Here is a 24096-nt window from a genome sequence, read left to right as displayed (position 1 = left end):
AATAGAGGTCCAAGGATAGACCCCTGGGGCACTCCCGCATTTATATCATATTGTTTAGAAGTACGACCGTCGAGGACAACCTGGATTTTTCTCTTATCTAAGAAGGATTTAATTGTTAAGTATTCTACCAGTGATACCGTATGATTTAATTTTCCTGAGGAGACCCTTATGCCATACCCTGTCAAAAGCCTTAGATATATCTAGAGCTACCGCTCTGCCCTCCCCCGCTTTGTCCAGTGAATGATTACAGTAAGGATGTCTGCGGTGGAACGGGCTTGTCTAAATCCACATTGTTTGTCAATCAGAAGTTTAGCATCTGTAAGGTGACGGACTAGAGCATGGTTAATTATGGTCTCAAATATTTTGGCGAAAAGTGGGAGGAGGCTAATGGGGCGATAATTTGATGGGTCACTTCTTTCGCCAGAATTCCTGAATACTGGTACCACAGAAGCAGTTTTCCAACAGCCCGGAAAGCATGATTCATTAAGGTATTTGTGTTACATGATAAGGGATGTCCCCTGTTCATGTAAGTATAAAAATAGAGAGATTAGTTAAAATGGAATAAGAGAAAGCAGAAATCGAACCCTGGACATAAGTTTTAAAGAACAATAGGTTTAAATGGAATGTCCAGTAAATTGTTAATTCGGATGAAATAAATAATAAATAAACTATTCAATTGTTAAAAGAATGTGGATAATAAAATATGAGTTAAATAAATTAGATATGTAGGTTAAATTCCTTTGTGGAAACTACACAAAGAAAATAGGTTATTGGGAAATCAATGTCGAAAACGTGCAAAGTCGCGCATGTTGAGACACGTGAATTTTGCTCACGTGGCCGGGATGCATGGAGTTCTCAATATAGCAGGTGGGAGTTAGTTGGTCGAGAGAGAGTCGGAGAGAGTCGGAGAGAGTCAGAGACAGTCAGTGAGAAAACTCAGAGACAGGCAGACGTCTGAAGCGAGACGTTACTTCAGAAACTAAAATGTGAAACTTTGAGTCCTTAATGAGGAAGTCGACCGGTCGTCAGAAAATAAATTCATCATGTGTTTGTGATAAAGCTCATCTTTGTGTTTGTGATTTCTACAAAAAGGTAAATTGTATCGTTATTATATGTCTGTGTTATAAAATGTCATTACATACACATCTCTCTCTCTAAGATACAACATCATATGTAATAAGACAAGAACTCTCACTAAGACTCATATCATTACTAATAAGAACTCTCACAAGAAAAAGCATCACTTATAATAGTCTCTCTCTAAGACTCTTTAATGAAACAAGAATATAACAACTTTCAATTTGGTGTTCGTGAACCTTTTGCATCAGCGATGCAGAAACCGAACCTGGGGTCGATACCACGAAAAAAAAAAAGAAAAAAAAACACAACGTTTTAAAGGGGTCCAACATAATTTAAAAAAATAAATAAATAATACCACGGAAAAAGAAAAAAATCACACGATCACAGAATTCGAAAAAGAAAAAGAAACACAACGTTTTAAAAGGGTCCAACATAATTAAAAAAAATAATAATAAATAAATAATACCACGGAAAAAGAAAAAAAATTACACGATCACAGAAATGCGAAGAAAAAAAAATGAAAAAAAAAATTTGAACATACACGCACACAGAGAACAAAAGATACAAGAAATATTAAAAAGAAAAAGAAGAAAAGGCCGATATGCCGTAAAAAGAAATTCGTAGTAATGAAAAAAAATAGTAAACAAGTCACCAAACGTAATTCATTGATAAATGAATTGGTCTGTTAAAAAACACACACACACACATACACGCGAAGGCAGTGTGTCACCCTAATGTTATTGTTTTGAAATTTGTAGAAGTTCCATTAGAAAATCTGTGTCAATATGAAATCGTTTGGACGAATTGTTGAATTTAATCTGTCAATCAAAACAGGAATTTCAAAGGTCGCATGTACTCTCTATGAAACAGCGTGTAAATTGTTTTGAAATGCATTTTGTGTTCATAGTGAACTTTTCGGCTTTTGCGTGTTCATTTATTTTGTTTTTGAAAAAAAAGGGACAATTGTTTTGGACAGACTGTTGAATTGTTGTTTCTTACAGATGATTTTTTTTTTTGTTGTTAAAAAAAAAAAAAGTTATAACTGTTGCAAAATGTTTAAATGTATTAATGTATTTTTTTTTTGAAAATGTTTTTATGATGTTGAACAAATATTGTAAATTGTCTTATGTATGTAATGTTATGATTTTCACAGCAAGAATTCAAAGTTATCCGTAAATATACATTAGATTAAAATGATCTAGTAGAAAATAAGTTAAGACGTATGGTTGGCTTACAGATTCAGTTAGAATTTTAGAAGGGGGACAAGAATTAAAATTACGTAAACGGGCATTTGGAGAGTTTTTAGATGTGATACGCCGTAAGAAAGATGTTTTGTTTTAGCATTTGGTTTTGTTGTTTTTTTTTAGAGATCCTAAAATTTTTTCTCCAAGAAAAGTGACTTGGTAGGGATTGATAAGCACAAGAAGTGCCCCTATACGAAAAATTTGGGAACCTGGTTAATTAAGTGCTTAAAATAAGCTAGTTGCACGTAACGACTCCAAGCAAAGTGGTAAGTCTTGGCTTAGTTAATAAACAGGCGTTGGAAAGAATACGAAAATTCTTAAGGGGACCAGTAAACCGATGAGAGGTAGTCCCGAGGCAATCACATATAGCTTAATGAAGTAAGAGACAAGCAAAAATATGCCGTAGATTACGTAAGAAAGATATAACCTTGTTTTTTTTTTAGAGACGCATGAATGTGGGATATATCTGCTGGATCTTGGAAGCCCTGGTGAGAGAAAAGAAAAATCACAAAAAACAAAACGGGCAATTAGATAGAATTTAGGCGCAATTACGGTGTTGGGCGCGAAACGTGTTAGTTAGTTAGGGGTGATATTTCTAAATCCTCGTCGAAGTTTCAAAAATCCAAGCAAGGAAATCCGAGCGAATCCGTATGAGAGAAAAAAAAGGTATATCTTAAACTTCTGAAGCCAACCACAAAGATTTAAGTATATGAGCTTTGGTATGTCCCGTATGAGATAGTTATAGAATAAAAAAAACAAAAAACAAAGCCATACTTAATAAGACTAACCATGCGGAAAGAGAGATCAGAGCACTTTTGAGACGAAGGAAGTCGTCCATTTCGAGAAAGGTGAAAACCTCTAGTCTGCGGCATATGGGTGGCTGGAAAATAGCTGATGTGAATTATAGGAATACCCTACACCCAAAAAGTAAATGCCACAAAGATCAGAAAGGTTCTGATCTTATAAAAAAAATAAATAATTGTGAAATCGGCCGTGAAGGGCTGACTAAAAGAGATTTTTTTTTGTGTTTTTTAGCCTGATCTTTCTAGCCGTGTCGTTGTGTAGATGTAAAAATAAAAAAAAATATACTAAAGTTAAAAATGCATACATTTTTTTTTTGTGAAATATGGAAGGGAGGGATGTTACATGATAAGGGATGTCCCCTGTTCATGTAAGTATAAAAATAGAGAGATTAGTTAAAATGGAATAAGAGAAAGCAGAAATCGAACCCTGGACATAAGTTTTAAAGAACAATAGGTTTAAATGGAATGTCCAGTAAATTGTTAATTCGGATGAAATAAATAATAAATAAACTATTCAATTGTTAAAAGAATGTGGATAATAAAATATGAGTTAAATAAATTAGATATGTAGGTTAAATTCCTTTGTGGAAACTACACAAAGAAAATAGGTTATTGGGAAATCAATGTCGAAAACGTGCAAAGTCGCGCATGTTGAGACACGTGAATTTTGCTCACGTGGCCGGGATGCATGGAGTTCTCAATATAGCAGGTGGGAGTTAGTTGGTCGAGAGAGAGTCGGAGAGAGTCGGAGAGAGTCAGAGACAGTCAGTGAGAAAACTCAGAGACAGGCAGACGTCTGAAGCGAGACGTTACTTCAGAAACTAAAATGTGAAACTTTGAGTCCTTAATGGGGAAGTCGACCGGTCGTCAGAAAATAAATTCATCATGTGTTTGTGATAAAGCTCATCTTTGTGTTTGTGATTTCTACAAAAAGGTAAATTGTATCGTTATTATATGTCTGTGTTATAAAATGTCATTACATACACATCTCTCTCTCTAAGATACAACATCATATGTAATAAGACAAGAACTCTCACTAAGACACATATCATTACTAATAAGAACTCTCACAAGAAAAAGCATCACTTATAATAGTCTCTCTCTAAGACTCTTTAATGAAACAACTATATAACATTTGTTGTAGAGTTTGGAGAGAACTGGAGCTACATCGGCTGAGCACTTTTTAAATAGACACAGCTGGGATGATTTCGGGTCCACATGCTCTTGAAGTGCCAAGGTCTTTTATGATATCATTCACCTGAGCAGGGGTGACTTTTAGATCGTTTAGCGTGGCGTCTGTCCACAAAGGAAAGTCAGGCAGGGGGTAGTTGGAAGGGTCCAGTGTGGACTTTTAGGCAAACCGACTGGCAAGCATATTAGCCTTGTCGGTTGCTGAGCAAACTATCTCGTGATTGTTGGTTAGTGGGAGAATTGTTGATTGCCCATTATTTACTACACTGTTGTAAATTTTCCAGACGTCACGAGTTCCTAATTTTTGTGCTTCGATGCGTTTTTTAGTGGTTTCCGTAAATTCCCTCTTAGCTGTCGCTATTTCTTTCTTAACGTTACTTCTAGCTTCTACATACTTCTGTCTGTTTGAACTAGACTTATGTCGGTTAAATCTGCGGTATGCATGCTGCCTTTGAGCAATGGCAGTTGCGCAAGTAGAAGTAAACCATTGGGGAGAGTGGAGCTTGCTATAAAATTTCCGCACGGGAACATGTGCTTCAATTGCTGTTTTGAACCATTCAGTGGTCTCATTTGCGCACTGTTCAGCAGGAAGAGAAAAAATATTTCCCCATGGGGCATCTCTGATAAGATCTCTGATGGCTTCAGAGTCAGCCTTTTTTTATAATATCTTGTTGTTTTGAGCACTGGCTCTTCAGTTTTGGGTCTAGAGGTTAGGGCGATTTTGGCCATTATCACTGCATGATCAGCGTTCCCGAGTGGACTGTCAGCATTTGTTATACAATCATGGGGAACTGTGGTCAGAGATCTAGAAGTGATGCGTGTTGTACTTGTCAGGGAAATTTATTGGTTGCTTCACCTCTGGAAAATATTAACCTGAAATAATTATATATACATATATATATGCATATATATATATATATATATATATATATATATATATATATATATAGAGAGAGAGAGAGAGAGAGAGATAGAAGGATAGGGAGACGGAAGTATATATATGATAGATTGATAGATAGATAGATAGATAGATAGAAATATGTATGTGATAGAAAGAAGGATTAGAAAAAGGATAGGTAGAACAAGGTATGTAGAGAGAGAAAGAAAGGCAAAAAGGTGATAGAAGCATAGATAGAAAGTGATTTATTGGTTTATAGAAAGAGAGAGAGAGAGAGAGAGAGAGAAAAACAAATAAGTATAAATTCTACCCCATATTTCCTCCTATAACACAGATTCATAGACAAGGCCAAACTATTTGCAAAGAACTTTGCAGCTAATTCTACTCTATGCGACGAAGGCCATCAACTCCCCATATTTCCTCCTATAACACAGAACAAGCTAGGTAACATACAAATATCCGTGCATGAGGTCGCCAAGCTAATCAAGAACCTAGATTCCAGTAAAGCAACTGGCCCTGATGGCATCCCAATTATAGTGTTAAAAAAGCTTCAACCAGAACTTGCTCCCATACTTACGAAACTATTTAAGTGCTGCCTTAAGGAGAAGTGCTTTCCGACTCACTGTAAGACCTCATCAGTTTACCCTGTATTTAAGAATTCAGATGATAAGTCATCTCCCTCTCAGTACAGACCAATAAGTCTCCTGTGTGTTATGAGTAAGTTGCTGGAATTCATATTAAATAGAGAAATAGTCAACCACCTCAGCAGGAATAACCTTCTTAGTGACACACAATATGGTTTCCGCTCTGCAAGATCTACCGCAGATGTGCTGACGGTTATATCCCACAGGATTAGTGAATCTCTTGACAAAGGCTTCCTTTCTAGGGCAATTGCTCTTGACATATCAAAGGCCTTTGACAAGGTATGGCATAAGGGTCTACTTCACAAGATTTCCAGCTACGGTATAACGGGAAATGTTTTCTCAATCATTAAATCATTTCTCTCCGATAGGCTCATGAGAGTAGTGGTAGATGGACAAAAATCGGAGGCCTGCAATATAAATGCTGGAGTCCCTCAGGAGTCAATCCTGGGCCCAACTCTCTTCCTGATCTACATTAATGACCTCCCTAAACACATACTTAAATCATTCGTTGACATCTATGCTGATGACACGACCATCTACGGCAACACATCAAAGGCTGTAAATGACAAAGTTCTCTCTGATTCTCTCTCCTCTGATTTCGAGCGCGTGGTTCAGTGGGGGAAGACGTGCTGGTTACCTTTAATGCATCCAAAACCAAACTCCTATAATTACATCATCAACGCTCTGATCCCCATCTGGCATCAATTGTGATGGATGGCTCTCGTCTGGGTGGGGCCCCGTGTTCTAACAAGCTTCTGGGTTTGACCTTTACTCTTGATCTGAAATGGAACAAGTACATCAAGTCTGTTGCCAAGGTCGCTGGAAAGATGGTGGGATTCTTCTACCGCTCCAGAAGATATCTCACTACTGATGCAATTCTCTATCTATATAAAAGCCAAGTACGTCCAAGGATGGAATACTGTTGCCATATCTGTGCAGGAGCTGCTAAAAACAGCCTATCCTGCAAAGTACAAAATAGACTTCGTGGCTTAGTGGGGGATGCCTTTTTCTCTACCCTGCAACCTCTCTCCAACAGAAGAGACGTTGCGAGCCTATCCTTGTTTTATCGTTATTTCCATGGCAGATGCTCGTCTGAACTCCAATCTCTGGTCCCCCATCGCCAATCTTTCACGAAAAACACCCGTCTAGCTGAATCCACTGTGAAAAATTTCCCCCACTCTATATCTGTACCTAAATCAAAACGCGGATTCCATGAACAAAGCTTCTTTCTTAGAACTGCACGCCTGTGGAACTCTGTTCCGTCTGCCTGCTTCCCACCGGACTACAACTTGGATGTGTTCAAGTCCAACGTTGACAAATTCTTAATGAACCGCCTCCTTAAATAAACATTTCATCAAATCTCTACACTAACGTAATGTACTTGCAATAACCCTTATCCCTGAGTGGCCTCCGGGCCTTGATAAGTGGTGATCACTGTGTAAAAAAAATATATAAGCGGTATACGGCGTGATACATGGAAATTAGAAATATATAAATAGCGAAGAAGAATAGATAGACAGACAAATAGACAGATAGATAGATAGATAGACAGACAGATAGATAGATAGAGAGAGAGAGAGCGAGGGGGGATGAACAGACAGATAGATAGATAGATAGATAGATAGATAGATGGCAGAAAGTAAGGTTAATACAGATACAAATGAATATAGATGGTGTTAACAAAATGATTTTGATAGGAATAAATAAGATTCTTAAATGAGATGAACAAAAAAGGAGATGAAATTATATAGATGTATAGATACGGACAAATCAGAAAAATATAAGCGGTATACCGAGTGATACATGGAAATTAGAAATATATAAATAGCGAAGAAGACTAGATAGATAGAAAGATAGATAGATAGATAAATAGATAGATAGAGAGAGAGAGAGAGAGAGAGAGAGAGAGAGAGAGAGATAGGTTTTAATATACTCTTATTAACGCTGATTACCCGTAAGTATGATGACAATTTACTTCTAAGCAAAGCTTGGAAATATAACTAACAATTGCGTATATTTTTCTTGCGGTAATTTAGTCTCGCAACATGAAGCACACAGTCGTCGGGTTTCCATTCCGAAAATAAGAGACTGGTCAGAGACGCTGAGACCGTTCTGCTGAAGATTTCTCGGAAATTGATATCGTACGATTATTTTGACATTTATTTTCGGCTATAGAATTCGAAACCTTCTGGAACAAACAGAGAGATCATTTTACCGCTTATTATTAAAATAATTCTGAAAACGAATTCTCTGTCTCCTTTAGTATTTACGACTTTACTTCGTCTCCTCATCTTAACTCTTAACGTTTCGGCCGTTCTGTCATCCGACCTCCTTGAAAACTCTCATAGGATTTTGAATCCAATCATATACAGTGCGATAAGAATAGGGGGGACGCGCGCACGTTTTTATCATATATTATCAAGATGACCCGACGTTGTCCAGAATTGAATGATGATCAAAAAATGTTTCACACTCCCATATTTTAATTGTCAACGAAATCGATGTAATAACCCATTTTTCAATCAAATCGATTAATTGCCTGCTGAAGTTGAGGACCCATCTCGATGCACTTGGAGGAAGCTTCACATGCCTCTCGCATGTAGTAAGTTCACAATATATTATAGTCTACATTGCACTGTGGAGAATCTACTATTAATTTTATAAAATTATTTTATATATAATGGGTTGTATTAAAGTTTAAAATGCAAAAGTCCAGTATGATCCTTCAAATGTGTTCTAAACAGAAATGCGCCCTTGTCATATCAAAGAACCTACTGTTGATTTTATATGCTTGACATTACTGGGGTGCGGTGATAATAGCTTGACTATAAGTTTAAAATAAAAAAAGTCAAGTATCATTGTGAAATTGTGCTTTAAACAGAAACATTCATTTCGAACGCGCCCCTGTCATATCAAAGAACCTACTGTTAATTTTATGTCAAGACTTTTGTTTTGTGTTAATAAAGCTTCTTAAATGCACTTGTGGTGTTAGGCTGTGTAAGGTGTTAATTTTGATCAAAATCGCCTGCTCCTTCTTTCATCGGATTTTTTTTCAATTATCGATTATTAATACTTATCTAAGACATTCTGATACAAAATCTAAGAACACTGTCAGAGACATAAAATATCTTCGTGTGCAATTTCATGAAAATCGATCCAGCCGTTTTGGAATCAATAGGGAACGCACTCACAAACACATAGACACATAAAGTTCATTTTATATAATAGTGATAAAGATGGCGATCCTTTACTAATTCATCAACAAAGCTTCATTTATGAAGAAAGTAAATGAGAGAAACAACTCATGAGGAAAAAATCTCTCGATGCCAATACATTCGAGATGACACAAGAAATAGAGCTGATCGATACGTTAAAAGAAACAGTTCAATTTTAATTAATTTTACTTCAATCGAAGTTCTCGGAAATCATTATTCGAATATCCCAATCAAGTTCTCCCTCACATCTCAAACATTGAGTTAGTAAAGAGGCTGAGAACGTAATTCTCATCTCCCCCAATTGACCATTTGAAAATGTTATAATATATCTTTCTTATGATCTCTTGGTTTTACTGAATTCTAAGACAAGAATCCGTCTAGTCTGGTGGAGTATCCAGCTTCGTGCTGTTACTTGAGGGAACATCACTTGGAGAAGGGGTACCATTCCTCATAAAAGCTAATGTGAGTTACCTAGACCGAGGAAATCTTATATTTGCCTGTGAAACATTCAAGACAAAACTCGTCTAGCTACAAACACTATAAATAGTTTTTTTTCTCTCTCTAGCTAAAACTAAACGAAGCGCCCATGAGCAAAGTTTATTTCCTAGAATTGCCCGTCTGTGGAACGCAATATCATTGGGCTGCTTCCCAGCTGACTTCAGCATGATCGTTTTCAAGTCTAATGAAAACAAATCCTGTGCCATCGCCACCATGATATTATTTCACCGTCCAGTTGACAGTTAACCCTTATCCTCGATTGGCATATAGGCCTTGATAAGTGGTTACTCCATAGTAAAAAGAATAATGTCGAAAACAAAATAGAGTTGAGATGAGTTAATATTTAAAAACATGAAAATAACTTGACAAATAAAGCTGCATATGAAAACACACAGAAATAATTTGACAATTAAAATTGAATGTGTAAAAATATTAAAATAATTTGACAATTAAAGTTGAATATGTAAAAATATGAAAATAATTTGACAATTAAAATTGAATATGTAAAAATATGAAAATAATTTGATAATTAAAATTGAATATGTAAAAATATGAAATAATTTAACAATTAAAAATGCATATGTAAAAATAATATAATAATTCGACGTATAAAATGCATATTCAAAGATATAAAAATAATTTTACAAGTAAAAATACATATGTAAAAATATGAAAATAATTTTACAATTACGGATGCGTATTTCAGACAGAATAGCCTATCAATCCGTATGCCAAGTTATTAATCTTGAATCCATGTTACATGATAAGGGCTGTCCCCTTTTCATGTAAGTATAAAAATGGAGAATTTAGTTTAAAATGAAAATGAAATAGCATAGGCGGAATTCGAACCTCGTAATTTAGTTTAGAAATAGATTACGTGTGAGAATTTAAAAATGTAAAACAAACATTTGTTTAGAATATAGATAAATATTTCAAGGAAAGAATGTGAACTCTCAAGTTTGTTATGAAATTTTAAATTGAAAGAATGCAGCTTATAAGATAATGTTTTTAACATATTGGAAAAATAGGTTACTGAGAAATAGGAAAAGTTTTGGACACGTATGTCCAGAACACGTCATGACGTCACGGAAAATAGAAAGTTCTAGGAATAGAGAAAAAACTTGAGAGTTAGGCAGTCAGTGAGAAAACTCAGAGGGAGTCAGTCGTCTAGTCAGGAGTCTAGGAGCGAGACGTCACTTCAAGAAAAAATGTGAGACTTTGAATTCTTGATGATGGAATCACGGCCGTGTGACGAAATAAACCATCAAGTGTTTTTTGTAAAGCTCGTCTTGTGTCTTATGATTCTTACAGAAAGGTAAAGTGGAATTGTATTATATATTTGTGTTATATGTCTTTACATACACGTCTCAACATCATCATGTCCGAACTGTCTGAACACTATGTCCTTACTCAAAGAGCTTTCTTCTTCTTCCATTCAACACAATTAAGGAATGAACTTTTAATATATAAGAATCTCTCCTAACATGAACAATCTCTCTAACTCTATTACAACATCTCTCTCTCTCTCTCTCTCTCTCTCTCTCTCTCTCTCTCTCTCTCTCTCTCTCTCTCTCTCTCTCTCTCTCTCTCTCTCTCTCTGAGTCTTACAACATCCCTCACTGTAATAAGACTCTTTCTAAGCCTCATCTCTCTCTCAAGACAAACACACTAATAAGACTCTCTCTCTCAATGAAACCCCCTTATGCAACATCCACCCCACATTTTATTTTGTGACTCACCCCATGAATGGAGGTAAATAATATAACTAGCATTCTCTAATACCAGCGTGAAAGGCGTGAATCCATTTCCCATCCGTAAAGAGAGAGTTAATAAGTTGAGATAAGTTATCTCCCTTGATGTGACAATTTGCCATCATAAAGTAAAACATGGACCAAATACAATCTGAGATTTGTTCCTACGCAACCCAACAAATATTAATGATTAGTTAGAATAAATACATTGAGAGAATGATTTACAAAAACGGTTGTGTTTTGTGGAATGTCAATCATTATTTTACACCAGAAGCCGAATAGGTTTGTAGCTTAGTTTGTTTTTGCATGTGTATATTTTCTAAAAAATAAAAAAAACGAAAGACGAGTCTATAAATGACAAAATCTATTGACACAAAAATATTATTTTTATTAACCAATTCTTAAACAATGTGTATCGTTGTAAGGGTTTCTTCCATTCAGACAGTTCTTCCTGTCTGTCTATATCACCCGCTGTTCGTATTTATGAAGTTGGTGCATGGTAAGTACACGGAGCTATCAGTTCTTATCATATCCACAAGTGACGGTGATTATCTGGTTAACGACACGGATTTATGACCTGAATCTTCCATGTTCGCATCTAGTTCGTTCCACAAAATTACTTTCACTTTGGATGTTGGTAAGTATCCAATGTCTTTCTAAAAAGAATTCTGGACAGAAAAATATCGGAGAAACCAATGCCAACAATAGAATCTTCAGATTCATACGATATGATGATGATGACATCCGCTTCAGCACTTCCATCTCCTAAGTCTAAAATACCATACGTCTATTTAATCTACGCGTTCAGTGATGGCAATACAATCTCACATTTCAGCGTGACAGACAAAGCTCCTCGTAAATCTACTAGGACGCATCTAAGGAATAATTCACAAAAGAAAACAGATTAAGACAAAGATGATATTCAAAATCGTGATTATAAATAATCCTTTTCAATTGCCTTATATCCTTCGTGCTGTGTGATTTTCTCACACATTTTCAGACATTCATTTTCTCTTTTTTATCAAAATGATTAAAATGGTTCTCTATTAATTGGTCTGTTATTATTTTTGGCCTTTGAAGAATTTCGTTTACGCTTTGTTTTATTCTTTGAACTTTATTAGTTTTAATTATCGCTATCATCTTGTTTGTTTTCCTGCCCGTTTAACCACGAAGGATTTTTTTATTGTGTCTCGTGATCAGACCGATTCTTTTCAGTTAAAAGCATTTTTCCCTTTTCTTTGTTTATTACAATCATGCATAATTTTCAAAAAATCAAACGGCAACTTCAGAAATGTTATTCGACATACTCATGAGAGTGTGCGATTGGCTTAGGAATAACGTCGCGGACGACGTTCCTATTTACGTGCCTCCCCACGAGGACAGAGTAAGATACAGGCTAAGTTGCTAATGTGGGAAAAGAATCAGCTCCCTAAAATTTAGAGTTGGGACAAAACAATTTAAAATACCTCAGTCTAGAAAGATTACTCTTTCACAGATTGCGGATAAAACGTACTAGTGTATAAAAAAGAAACAAAGTGTACATCGAACAATAAAATTAATTGATGACCCTTCAAGAGTGAATGTGGTATTGTGGTAATTATTTATCTCTAAGTGTGAATCAAAAGGATACCATAATACTTAGTTCACTGTACCTTGTTATAATGAATTTTCATACAACATTTCTACCAGATCGGCTAAGTAGTTTCTGAGAAACAGTGGAATGGACAGACAGACGGACTAAAATAAATACAGATATAGTTATACATAAGCATAAACGCACGCGGTCACTTAATATTATTATATACGCTTACACGGGGTCAGTGCTCATTTATAGGTACGCATAAATGCATTAAACGTTTGGACAAAATATAGACTTCCTCAAATTGAGTTTCTCCACAATTTGGTTCCTATATATTTGCCTCCCTACGAGGACAGAGTTAGACACAAGGTCGGTTTTTAATGTGGGGAACATCCAGCTTCTAAAAAGGGGCACTCTGGATATGAACAAAAATAAAAATTGTCTGGGTCATAAAGGATTTCTCCTCCATTGATTGAGGACAGAAAAAGTGAAGTGTAGTATTAGAACAGATACTACACTTTGTTCCCAGCCAAAAGTGTATGGTTGATCGTATCTGTTATTTACAATAAAAAAACATTTGATTTGGTCAAATTATTTCGAAGAGCTTCGCTACATCATAGAGATCAAAATTCGGTCACCCATCACAGTCTTGGAGCTAGAGGATAATTGTTTTGTTGTGGTTTTGCAATTAACATATACTACACTTTCCTCTTAACCAAAATGTTCAAATTGGATGTTTTGGTGTGCATAAGACCGTTATCATTTAGAAAGACATTCTTAACATGGGGACAGAGTTTTTTTTAACTGTTCTGTGCTTTCATCTCGGTATCTCCGTTCAGTCTCGAGAGACAATGGATAGCCCCTGTAAAGGAAGTCGCACATGTAATTGTAAGGCAAAGGTTGCGCAATATCCAACCACACCAATGAAAGCCAATTCTACCAAAATGTGAATGGAGGAAAAACAAAAACAGAACAACCAAATCCGACAGAAACAAAACTCTACTGCAGTAAAATATGGGAAGAACGACGAGATCATAATAGAAATGCCGAATGGCTGAAAGACATGAAAGAATAGTTACAACAAATAAAAGAAGGAACAGCGAATGAAATCAGCAAGGAAACCCTTAAGAAAACCATAGGAAAAATGGCAAACTGGAGACCACCAGGGCACGACGGGATACATGCATACGGATTCAAAAAATTCACAACCTTACACGAAAGGCTAGCCCAAAACATGAAAAGATGTATACAGGGAGCAAGCGTACCAGACTGGATGACAAAAGGTAGAACCACACTGCTACAGATGCACACGGAGAAAGGAACCGTCCCTAGCAACTATAGGCCAATCACGTGCTTACCAACTGTGGAAGATACTGACAGCACAACTAAGGGAACAAACCTACCACTCCCTGAATAACCGTGGACTCATTTCTGAGGAGCAGAAAGGATGCCAAAAAGGAAAAAGAGGAACACATGACCTGTTATATATAGATCAAAAGATCCTAAAGGAGGTAAAAAGGAGGACAAAAATTTTAGCCATGGCATGGATCGACTACAAAAAATCGTACGACAGGATCCCCCAAGCATCGATAATAGGATGCCTAAAAATGTATAAAATACGAAGCAGGATCACCAACGTAATAGTGAATGCAATGAAAACATGGAGACTGGAATTGACAGCTGATGGACAACACATAACAGAAATTAACATACAAAGAGGCATCTTCCAAGGACACTCACTATCACCACTACTGTTCATCATAGCTATGATGCCCTTGAACAGTATTCTGAGAAAGTGCCAAGCCGGATACAAGTTCTCCAATACAGAGGAAAAAATGAACCACCTGATGTACATGGACGATCTGAAACTTTTTGCGAGGACCGAAAAGGAGCTAGAGACATTAATTAACACTACTAGGATCTTCAGCCAAGATATACAAATGGAATTTGGAATGGAAAAGTACGCACAACTAGTTATAAGAACGGGAAAACTGGAAACGACAGAAGGCATGGAACTACCCAACCAAACAGAAATGAGGGCACCAAGGGAGCAAGACAACTATAAATACTTGAGAATTCTGGAAGCGGACACCATCAGAGCAACAGAAATAAAAGAGAAAAGTGGAAAGGAATACCTCAGGAGAACAAGAAAACGAAATTATATAGCAGAAACCAAATAAAAGGTATAAATACATGGGCAGTATCACTAGTAAGATACTCTGGATGGTCAGGAAACTCATGACCATGCATAATGCACTACACCCAAAGGACGATATTGACAGACTCTACGTGAAAAGGAAAGACGGTGGGAGAGGACTGATCTGTATAGAAAACTGTGTGAAGGACACGAAAAAAGAACTAGAAAAATGCATAATGCAAAACACTGAAAGGATAATTATGGCAGCGAGAGACACTGAAAAAAACAACAAAACAGAGAGACAAATGAGAAAACGAGAAAAGAGAAGTCGGAAGAGAAACAACTCCACGGAAGATTTATAAGAATGACAAAATATGAGAATAACGAAAACACCTGGACATGGATGCGAAAAGGACATATAAACCGAGAAACTGAATCTCTAATAACTGCAGCACAAAATAACTCGATAAGAACCAACCATATCAAAGCAAGGATCGATAACACAAGAAAACAGCAAATGCAGACTCTGTGGACAAAGAAACGAAACGATAAACCATATAGTAAGTCAATGCAACAAACTTACACAAAAGGAATACAAAAACAGGCATGACCAAGTGTGGAGGGTGGTACACTGGGAATTTTGAAAACTACTGCATTTTGAGCGTACAGACAAATGGTACAAGCATAAACCCGCAACAGCACTCGAAAACAAGAACTACAAAATCCTATGGGACATGGACATACAGACGGAAAAACCGATCCAAGCAAGAAGACCAGATGTCGTAATAATTAACAAGAAAGAAAAATCCTATCAAATCGTAGATTTGCAGTCCCAGCTGACCACAGGGTGAGTATGAAAGAAAAGGAGAAACGAAGCAAATACACAGAGCTAGCCAAAGAGTTAAAAGGGATTTGGATGATGAAAAAAATCAAAATAGTAACCATAATAATAGAAGCACTAGGAACAATTCCGAAAAACTTCGAAAAAAGAATGTCAGAAATTGGAATCAGAGGAGTAACTGCGAAAGTACAACGACTAACGATAATGAAAACGACGGAAATATTAAGGAAACCCCTTGAATGCGGAGAATAATACAAGACAATATAACGAATAAGCGTTACAGGGAATGAAGAACACCGAAACTGCATATCTACAAGTTCTACACCCCCCCAAAATGCATCCCCCATTGTTTCATCACCATTCCCCCCAATAAAAAAAGTGATATCAAAGGGCTGAGAAGGGTCAATAAGGACTGAAAGACCGAGGAGCGAGCGCCAACCAGACCTCGGCTGGACAAGCGCAAAGAGAACTGGGACCTTGGGGAGGCTGAATGCCACTCAAATTCCAGTATAAACCAATGGCCACTACCAGCGAGAAATCAATGGTAAGCGGCTGTTGCGATGATGCAAATTCATTTGCAAATGCTATCGAAGGAGGTGGAGAGAGCTGGACGTCTGGGGAGACTTGTTGTCACTCAGCTTCCAGAGAACACCACAGGTTTCCAATCAGATCGTTTGTTGACTTGTGTGAAAGCTCCATGTGAGCCAATTATAATAGTAATAATAATAAAACGAAGCAAATACACAGAGATAGCCAGAGAGTTAATAGGGATTTGGATGATGAAGAAAATCAAAATAGTACCGATAATAGTAGGAGCACTAGGAACAATTCCGAAAAACTTCAAAAAAAGAATGTCAGAAATTGGAATCAGATGAATAACTGCAAAAATACAACGACTAACGATAATGTAAACGGCTGAACATTAAGGAAAACCCTTGAATGCGGAGAATAATACAAGAAGACAATCTAACGAATAAGCGTTATAGGGAATGAAGAACACCGAAACTGCATATCTACAAGTTCTACACCCCATCATGCATCCCCCCATTGTCTCATCACCGTTCCTCCCAATAGAAAAGTAATATAAAAGAGCCGAGAAGGTTTCCAATCAAATCGTTTGTTGACTTGTGTGAAAGCTCCATGTGAACCAATACTACTACTACTAATAATAATAATTGTTTCTGCATAATGAAACGGATCTGTAAAAAATGTACCGAGATCTTAATATACTGAAAGAGTTGTTTGGTAAGAAAAATAAATATTTGGATCTTGAAATGTAGCTATATTGTTATATATATATATATATATATATATATATATATATATATATATATATATATATATATATATAATATGCGTATATTTCGGCGTATGAGACGACCCTTAAAGTTAAAAATCATCTTTAAACCCTTTCATAAGATACCATGTGTTGCAATCTTTAGCCGAGGCTAAACAAACATGATTTCGTGATTTAGCAGCCGTTTTATTCAACCGATGTATGATAAATTTGTTAAAATTTGCTCCAATTTTGTACCTCGTCTTACCTGACGGTCGCCTTATATGCCGAAATATACGGTATCCCTTTACGAAAATCAAAATTAAATTAAATTCCATGAACAAAGTGTCTTTCATAGAACATCCTATTTGTAGAAATGATACAAGTTTGTTTCACGACCGACTACAGTAAAGTTTTCTTCAAGTCTAATGTAAACAAATACTTGTTGAGCTGTACGCTTGAATAATCAATTCATCTTCGGTAAACTTCTACCTATCAAATACATTACTTCCGTTCCTCTCGTAAAGACGATCAACGTTCTCGATTTTCTCCCTGGCCTTAATAAATGTAAAATGAATAAATAAATAAAAACAGAAGTATATCCGCACTTATAAACGTAATTATACACACATAGTCCAACACAAATTCGCAAAAAGCACTCATACACATTAACGCACGCAGATACATATACACGAGTAGTTTATGACGCACAAACTTTATCTAATTAATATACGCACACAAATGTACGTAGTGACATCTTCGTACATTGTTTAGAATACTATAAAATCTTTCCGGTGTGTAAACACATACACATTATTCAGATACACATTCGCAAAAGCGTACACATAACCACTTGATGCGGAAGAAAGCAAATGCGATACATGCGGTTGACTGGTTCCCCTTTTCAATTGACGAGTTACCGCCCTTTAATGATTGCATTATCCGCTAGGGGGTTCTATTCAAGCTTGTGTATTACCATTTTCCCGAAGGTCTGAAAAACGCTGATTGTTGAATTAGACATGTTTTTCGACGAGCGCGTTGCAATGGCCGACCGATTGTATTATTAACGAAGCGCTCTTGAGTTTGCGTCAAGTCGTTTCACGAGTTCTTGTTTTTCGGCTTTATTAGACGATGATTGGTTGAATTTCTATTCTTGGCGGGAGATTTGCGACTGACGGGGAAGCGTGGCGGGAAGTTAATCGAGCGTTCGTTCCAGCAAAACAGATTTGCCTCCGATGAAATTGCTTTCGGAAAGAAACGGTTTTCAAGCGGAAACCAAAAATAACGTGGCTCGCCGTTACTTTTATCTGCAACTGCGTTTTACAAAGTGTAAAACAAACAGCATAACAAAATGGAGATTCTGAAGGAGGAGAGCATTGTTTATTTCCTGAAGCACTTACCTAAGCCAGCTTTTCTGTTGTTTCTTTTGCCGTACATCAACTCATCTGGAAGAAACCTGCTTTGACTATAAATTGTAATAAAAACAAGTTTAAAATACACATTTTAATTAATAACCGAGTTTATGGGAATAAATTACTCTTTATCACGAAATTTACATAATTAACACTAGTCAAAGCCACACACACACACACACGCGCGCGTGTATATATATATATATATATATATATATATATATTGTCATCCACATCAGTACTGTTTCGCTGTATCACAGCTCATCAGTGCGGCTAGACCTGCATCTTTTCCTAGCTAGAGATTGAACCTACAATCATAGAGTTGATAATCGGCTGTTCTAACATCCGGCCCATGGAATAGGTGCTCCCAAACTTCCTCATCAAATGTCCTCGCTTTCTCTCTCTCTCTCTCTCTCTCTCTCTCTCTATATATATATATATATATATATATATATATATATATATATATATATATATAATATTCGTATTACGAAACTACGGCGATTTATAAATTCCAGAAATGGAAAATAATTACGCGATCTCTTAAATAGGGATTCGAAATGTGTTCATATATATATTAAATAGTGTATTAAACCGTCTGAAAAGAGGATATTTTAGAATATTTTCGAATTACATAATGTTTGAAATTGTCCGAATGGTCACGAAACAATTGTAACGAATAGTAAAATACAAGATGTGATGCTATCGTTTTGATTCTTATTGTCTTGATTTTGTGAAAATATATGAACACTTGATTATAAATAGTGATAATCTTGAAGCTTATTGATTGGGTCAATTTATTTTGATCTAAATTGTAATGGTATATGAACAATTACCGAATACTGAGATGTTTTAATATATTAAAGTTTTTTTTTGTTTTGTTTTTTACACAGTGGTCACCGCTTATCAAGGCCCGGAAGCCACTCAGGGATAAGGGTTATTGCAAGTACATTACGTTAGTGTGGAGATTTGATGAAGTGTTTACTTAAGGGGGCGGTTCATTAGGAATTTGTTAACGTTGGACTTGAACACATCCAAGTTGTAGTCAGGTGGGAAGCGGGCAGACGGAACAGAGTTCCACAGGCGTGCAGTTCTAAGAAAGAATCTTTGTTTGGTTAAAAAAATATTAATAAGGTATATATATATATATATATATATATATATATATATATATATATATATACATATATATATAATATTTTTCTTTAAAGACACCACGTTACTAGGAATATTCACACAAATATTTACTCATTTTCAGATAGTTTTTATTGGTAACTTTCTTCAACTGTGTAAATACTGATGTGTCTATTCATATTAACGTGATTTTTTTAAAGACAAATAATTATAGCTCTAGTATCACACTATTCAGCTATCTAAATAAGAACGTTATCTTATTTATTCATATGTAATCTCTGCCCCAAATAGATAAATTACAAATAAACACATAAGTGTGAGCTGGCTATCATAGTGTAAGGGATGGAAAATTGTCGGTGTTGAGGTAGGGTGATAAAAACAAGTGATATTCTATACATATTTATATGCATATATATATATATATATATATATATATATAATTAAATAATACTTATTCTTGTATACATACAGACACTAGTGTTCCATGCTTATGCAATCATTAGTGTAACGTAACAATTCTTGTCGGTTATGGGATTCGAACCTAGCTACGAAGATGCCTCCTGCTGTATTTGCTGAGCCTCTACCCCAGTGCCACCAAATAATTGCCACGGGGAAAAGGGGAATTAAGAAGGCCAGCGGAGCAGTGTTTCACAGGCGGGAAGATCTGGTGTTACATGACAATTTGATGGAGCGATTTGCTCCCTATTGGGAGGGGGTGAGACGCTCCCCCCTGGGCTCTGAGGGAGGCCGGGTAAATATGCTAAGATATGCTGAGATTGTCTGTTGAATGTTAATTGAATCCCGGACTGCGACGGGTGACCGATCAAAATTATTTGAAAAAAAAGAACAGCCATATATTTTATTGTTAAAATCAGACATAAATTTTATTGTTTGAAAATGAAGAGACCGGAAATGTCAGAACAATGTGGAAATGAAACCAAAACTATGTTAGCATTGAGGACACCTGTTCAGACGAGGGCTTTCTGTATGACAAGTTTGACCGCTTGGGGTCGAGTGAAAAGGTTTCATTGCTGGTCTCAGATTTTCAAAACGGTGGACAGTTTGCTGAATTGTACACACGCAAAATGACTGGGGATCCCTCAGAAAACGTATTGAACTCTGATTGGTTGAGTGGCTCGGCCGACTCACCCTGTGACCTCTCAATAAAAGCCGATACGACGCCCCCCCTCTCCGCCTATCCTGACTAGCCATCCAGTGATGGAGAAATAGATTTGTGAAACTTTAAATGTTTTGGTGAACTGAACGATGTACATATGTAAAAAAAAATCTGTAACTTTTGTGAAAATAACTTTTTGTAGTTAGTAACCCTAACCCTAAGCCTAACCCGACGGTTTTGTCTGTTTTCCTTTTCGGCGCATGCAGAAATCAACGCAGAGAATACAATACAGTGTGTAGGGGTTTTCAACGCTTTTTATGTCAGAAATTTCGAAGCCTAATGCTTCTCATCGGAAGAGCAGGGCTGCTAGGTAACAAAATAGGGATGCGACGTCTAGCTATAGGCATATAATATGAACTTCTTTAGGAAGTATACATTGGGGAGGGAGAGAGGGTTATCCAGGGGATTATTAGATAATTATAGTACTTGAAATCTGCTAGAATGCAGTTTTAACAGTATTGGGCGGTAGAGACATGAATACGCTTTTGATAGTAGATATGTTATGCTATGGAAGTTCATTAATTAATTAGGATCAATGAAAGTGAAATATGCTGTGCTATACAAGTTAAATCATTGATACTAATCTATATATCTATTAAAGTAAGAATGTGTGTAAGGACCATTCTCAACCTATATATTCAACGAATTTTTAATCTACAGACTTGAAATTTGGAATATAGGATAATTGGACAGGTTGAAAACTTTTTAACCCGTATTCAGTCGGAAAAAGGGCTGCTAAGGGCTCAAAATTAAAAAATGGTACTTGAAAGTCATCGTTTTTTTTCTGTTTGTCAACTGTTTCACAAATGCGCGTGCGCGGCCTTGAAACAAGACATCTTCTTTATATTAAGAATAATTAGGTTGAAAATACTCTTCGGAGAACGTATCAAGCTGGCCTAATGGATATCGTACTTTACTCACTGTTTTTAGGTTTTGGTTTCGATCTCAGCTCGAGTATTTTTTTTTTAACTTACAACAAGTTAATATGGAGTATTCAGACATTTGAAAACTATTGAATCCGGTTTTCGGTCGAAAAAAAGGCTGTTAAGAGGTCAAAATTGAAAATTTGGTACGTCAGCGTCGTCGGATTTTTATCTGTCTGTCAGCTGTTTCACGAATGCGCATGCGAGAACGTTCAAATGAAAGCTTTTTTATCTATAGGTTTACATACATAGGTTTGAAAACACTTTTTAACGTTGTGTCAAGCTGGATTAATGGTTATCCTACTTTACTCACTGCCTTTAGGTTTGCGTTGCGATCAAAACTCGAGTATTCTTCTGTAAGTACAAGAAATGAAAAAACGTGACACTCACCTGGACATGTCTCAGTTTGGTTTCTTTTTTTTTTTTACTTCATTTTTTTTAGGGAATTTAACGTTACGTTTAATACCGGGCAACGCCGAGTCCATCTGCTAGAAAAAAGATAAAGCAAAAAGAATAATAAAAATAAATGTGAGAAAATAAAAAAAGAAAAGTAAAGTAAGAATAAGATAAAATGAAATACAAAAATAAACTTTGCAGACGAGAGGTAAAATGAGTTGAGGAATTGTGTCAAAACATATATGTGTGTGTGTGTGTATATATATATATATATATATATATATATATATATATATACACACATATACATCTACTAGCAGGCTATATATATATATATATATATATATATATATATATATATATATACACACACACACATATACATCTACTAGCAGGCTATATATATATATATATATATATATATATATATATATATATATATATATATATATATATATACATCTACTAGCAGGCTGCCCAGCATGGCCCGGTCATAAAATACGCTTAAATATGATATTTTCTTTAATGCAGATTTCGTATTTATTATTATATTATATTGGACCCAATATATAGTAATGGTTTAAAAACGTGCGCCACTATCGAGAATCGAAACCAAAGCGTTTAGCTTACGATTTACTTTTTCCTTTTACGTTAATGCCTGAGTTATGAAGACATGTTTGCTGTAAGGTTTAAAATTAAAACATGAACCAATAGCTATTACGTGACGCATGCATATTCGTAATGCCATCGTTCGAACTTTGCCTGGCAAATTCCATTTTTTAATTTACACAATTTTTAACCGATTCCCCCCAGCTAAAACTCAAATATAAAGTTTCGCATGGGTTTGAATACCCTATATGTTAGGTTTCATGTCTGTAGACCAAAAACTGACAGAGGAATTTGGTAGGACAAAATTTTTAAACAAATATATATATATATATATATATATATATATATATATATATATATATATATATATATACGCATACATAATTATATACAGAAAGAGATTTGTGTTTACTATAACTTTTTTACGCAAATATTACGAAGTATAAATTATACAGAATATCTGCATTAATAGGATTACACGTAATAGTTAACTGATCATTCCATAAGAAAACCGGAAAAAAAACCTAATGGGGATTAATTAAAATGATTGTTTAAAAGAATATGCAAATTAGCTAGATATTTTGCAGATGAATGCAATTCCACGACCCATATATAACAAAGTTGTATTTTCTTTTAAATAAATGAAATAGAGTTTTTAAAATGAATATCAATACACAAAATAATTTGTAGGAATATATATATATATATATATATATATATATATATATATATATATATATATATATATATATATATATATATATATGTAGCCCCCCTCTTTGGGTAGAGCACTGTCGTAAATAATCTCACCCGCTACTTTATTGGCTGAAAATGCGAAGCTCGTTGTTTGTTTGTTTACGAACAGGCGATTTGAGCAATATAAAGTGGTGGCGGGTGTCTATTTAAATAGACATTCCGACGAGCTATTTACGAGCGTCGATTCCATGGTCGAGTGGGAGAACTGCCGACTGTCAACACGACGGTTCTAGGTTCAATCCTTGGGAGAGATGCTAGTCTAGTGTCACTGGTGAGTTGTGATACAACGAAACAGAACTGTATGTCGATGATTACATATATATATATATATATATATATAAAATAAAAATTACAATTAAATTTACCAAAGATGGTAAAATTAAAGTATATTATAAATATTAAAGAATTAATATTTATAAAATTCACTCCTTCACTTTTTTTTGTTTTCAAGTAAGATCTTTGACTTAATTGTTGTTTCATCAAATACTTCTGCATGCAAAATCCGATCCAGCATTTTGCCAATTCCTACCCT

Source organism: Euprymna scolopes, chromosome 27 (assembly GCF_053919585.1).
Source record: "Euprymna scolopes isolate OS-2025 chromosome 27, ASM5391958v1, whole genome shotgun sequence".
Classification (NCBI taxonomy): domain Eukaryota; kingdom Metazoa; phylum Mollusca; class Cephalopoda; order Sepiida; family Sepiolidae; genus Euprymna; species Euprymna scolopes.
This window is presented reverse-complemented; position numbering follows the sequence as displayed.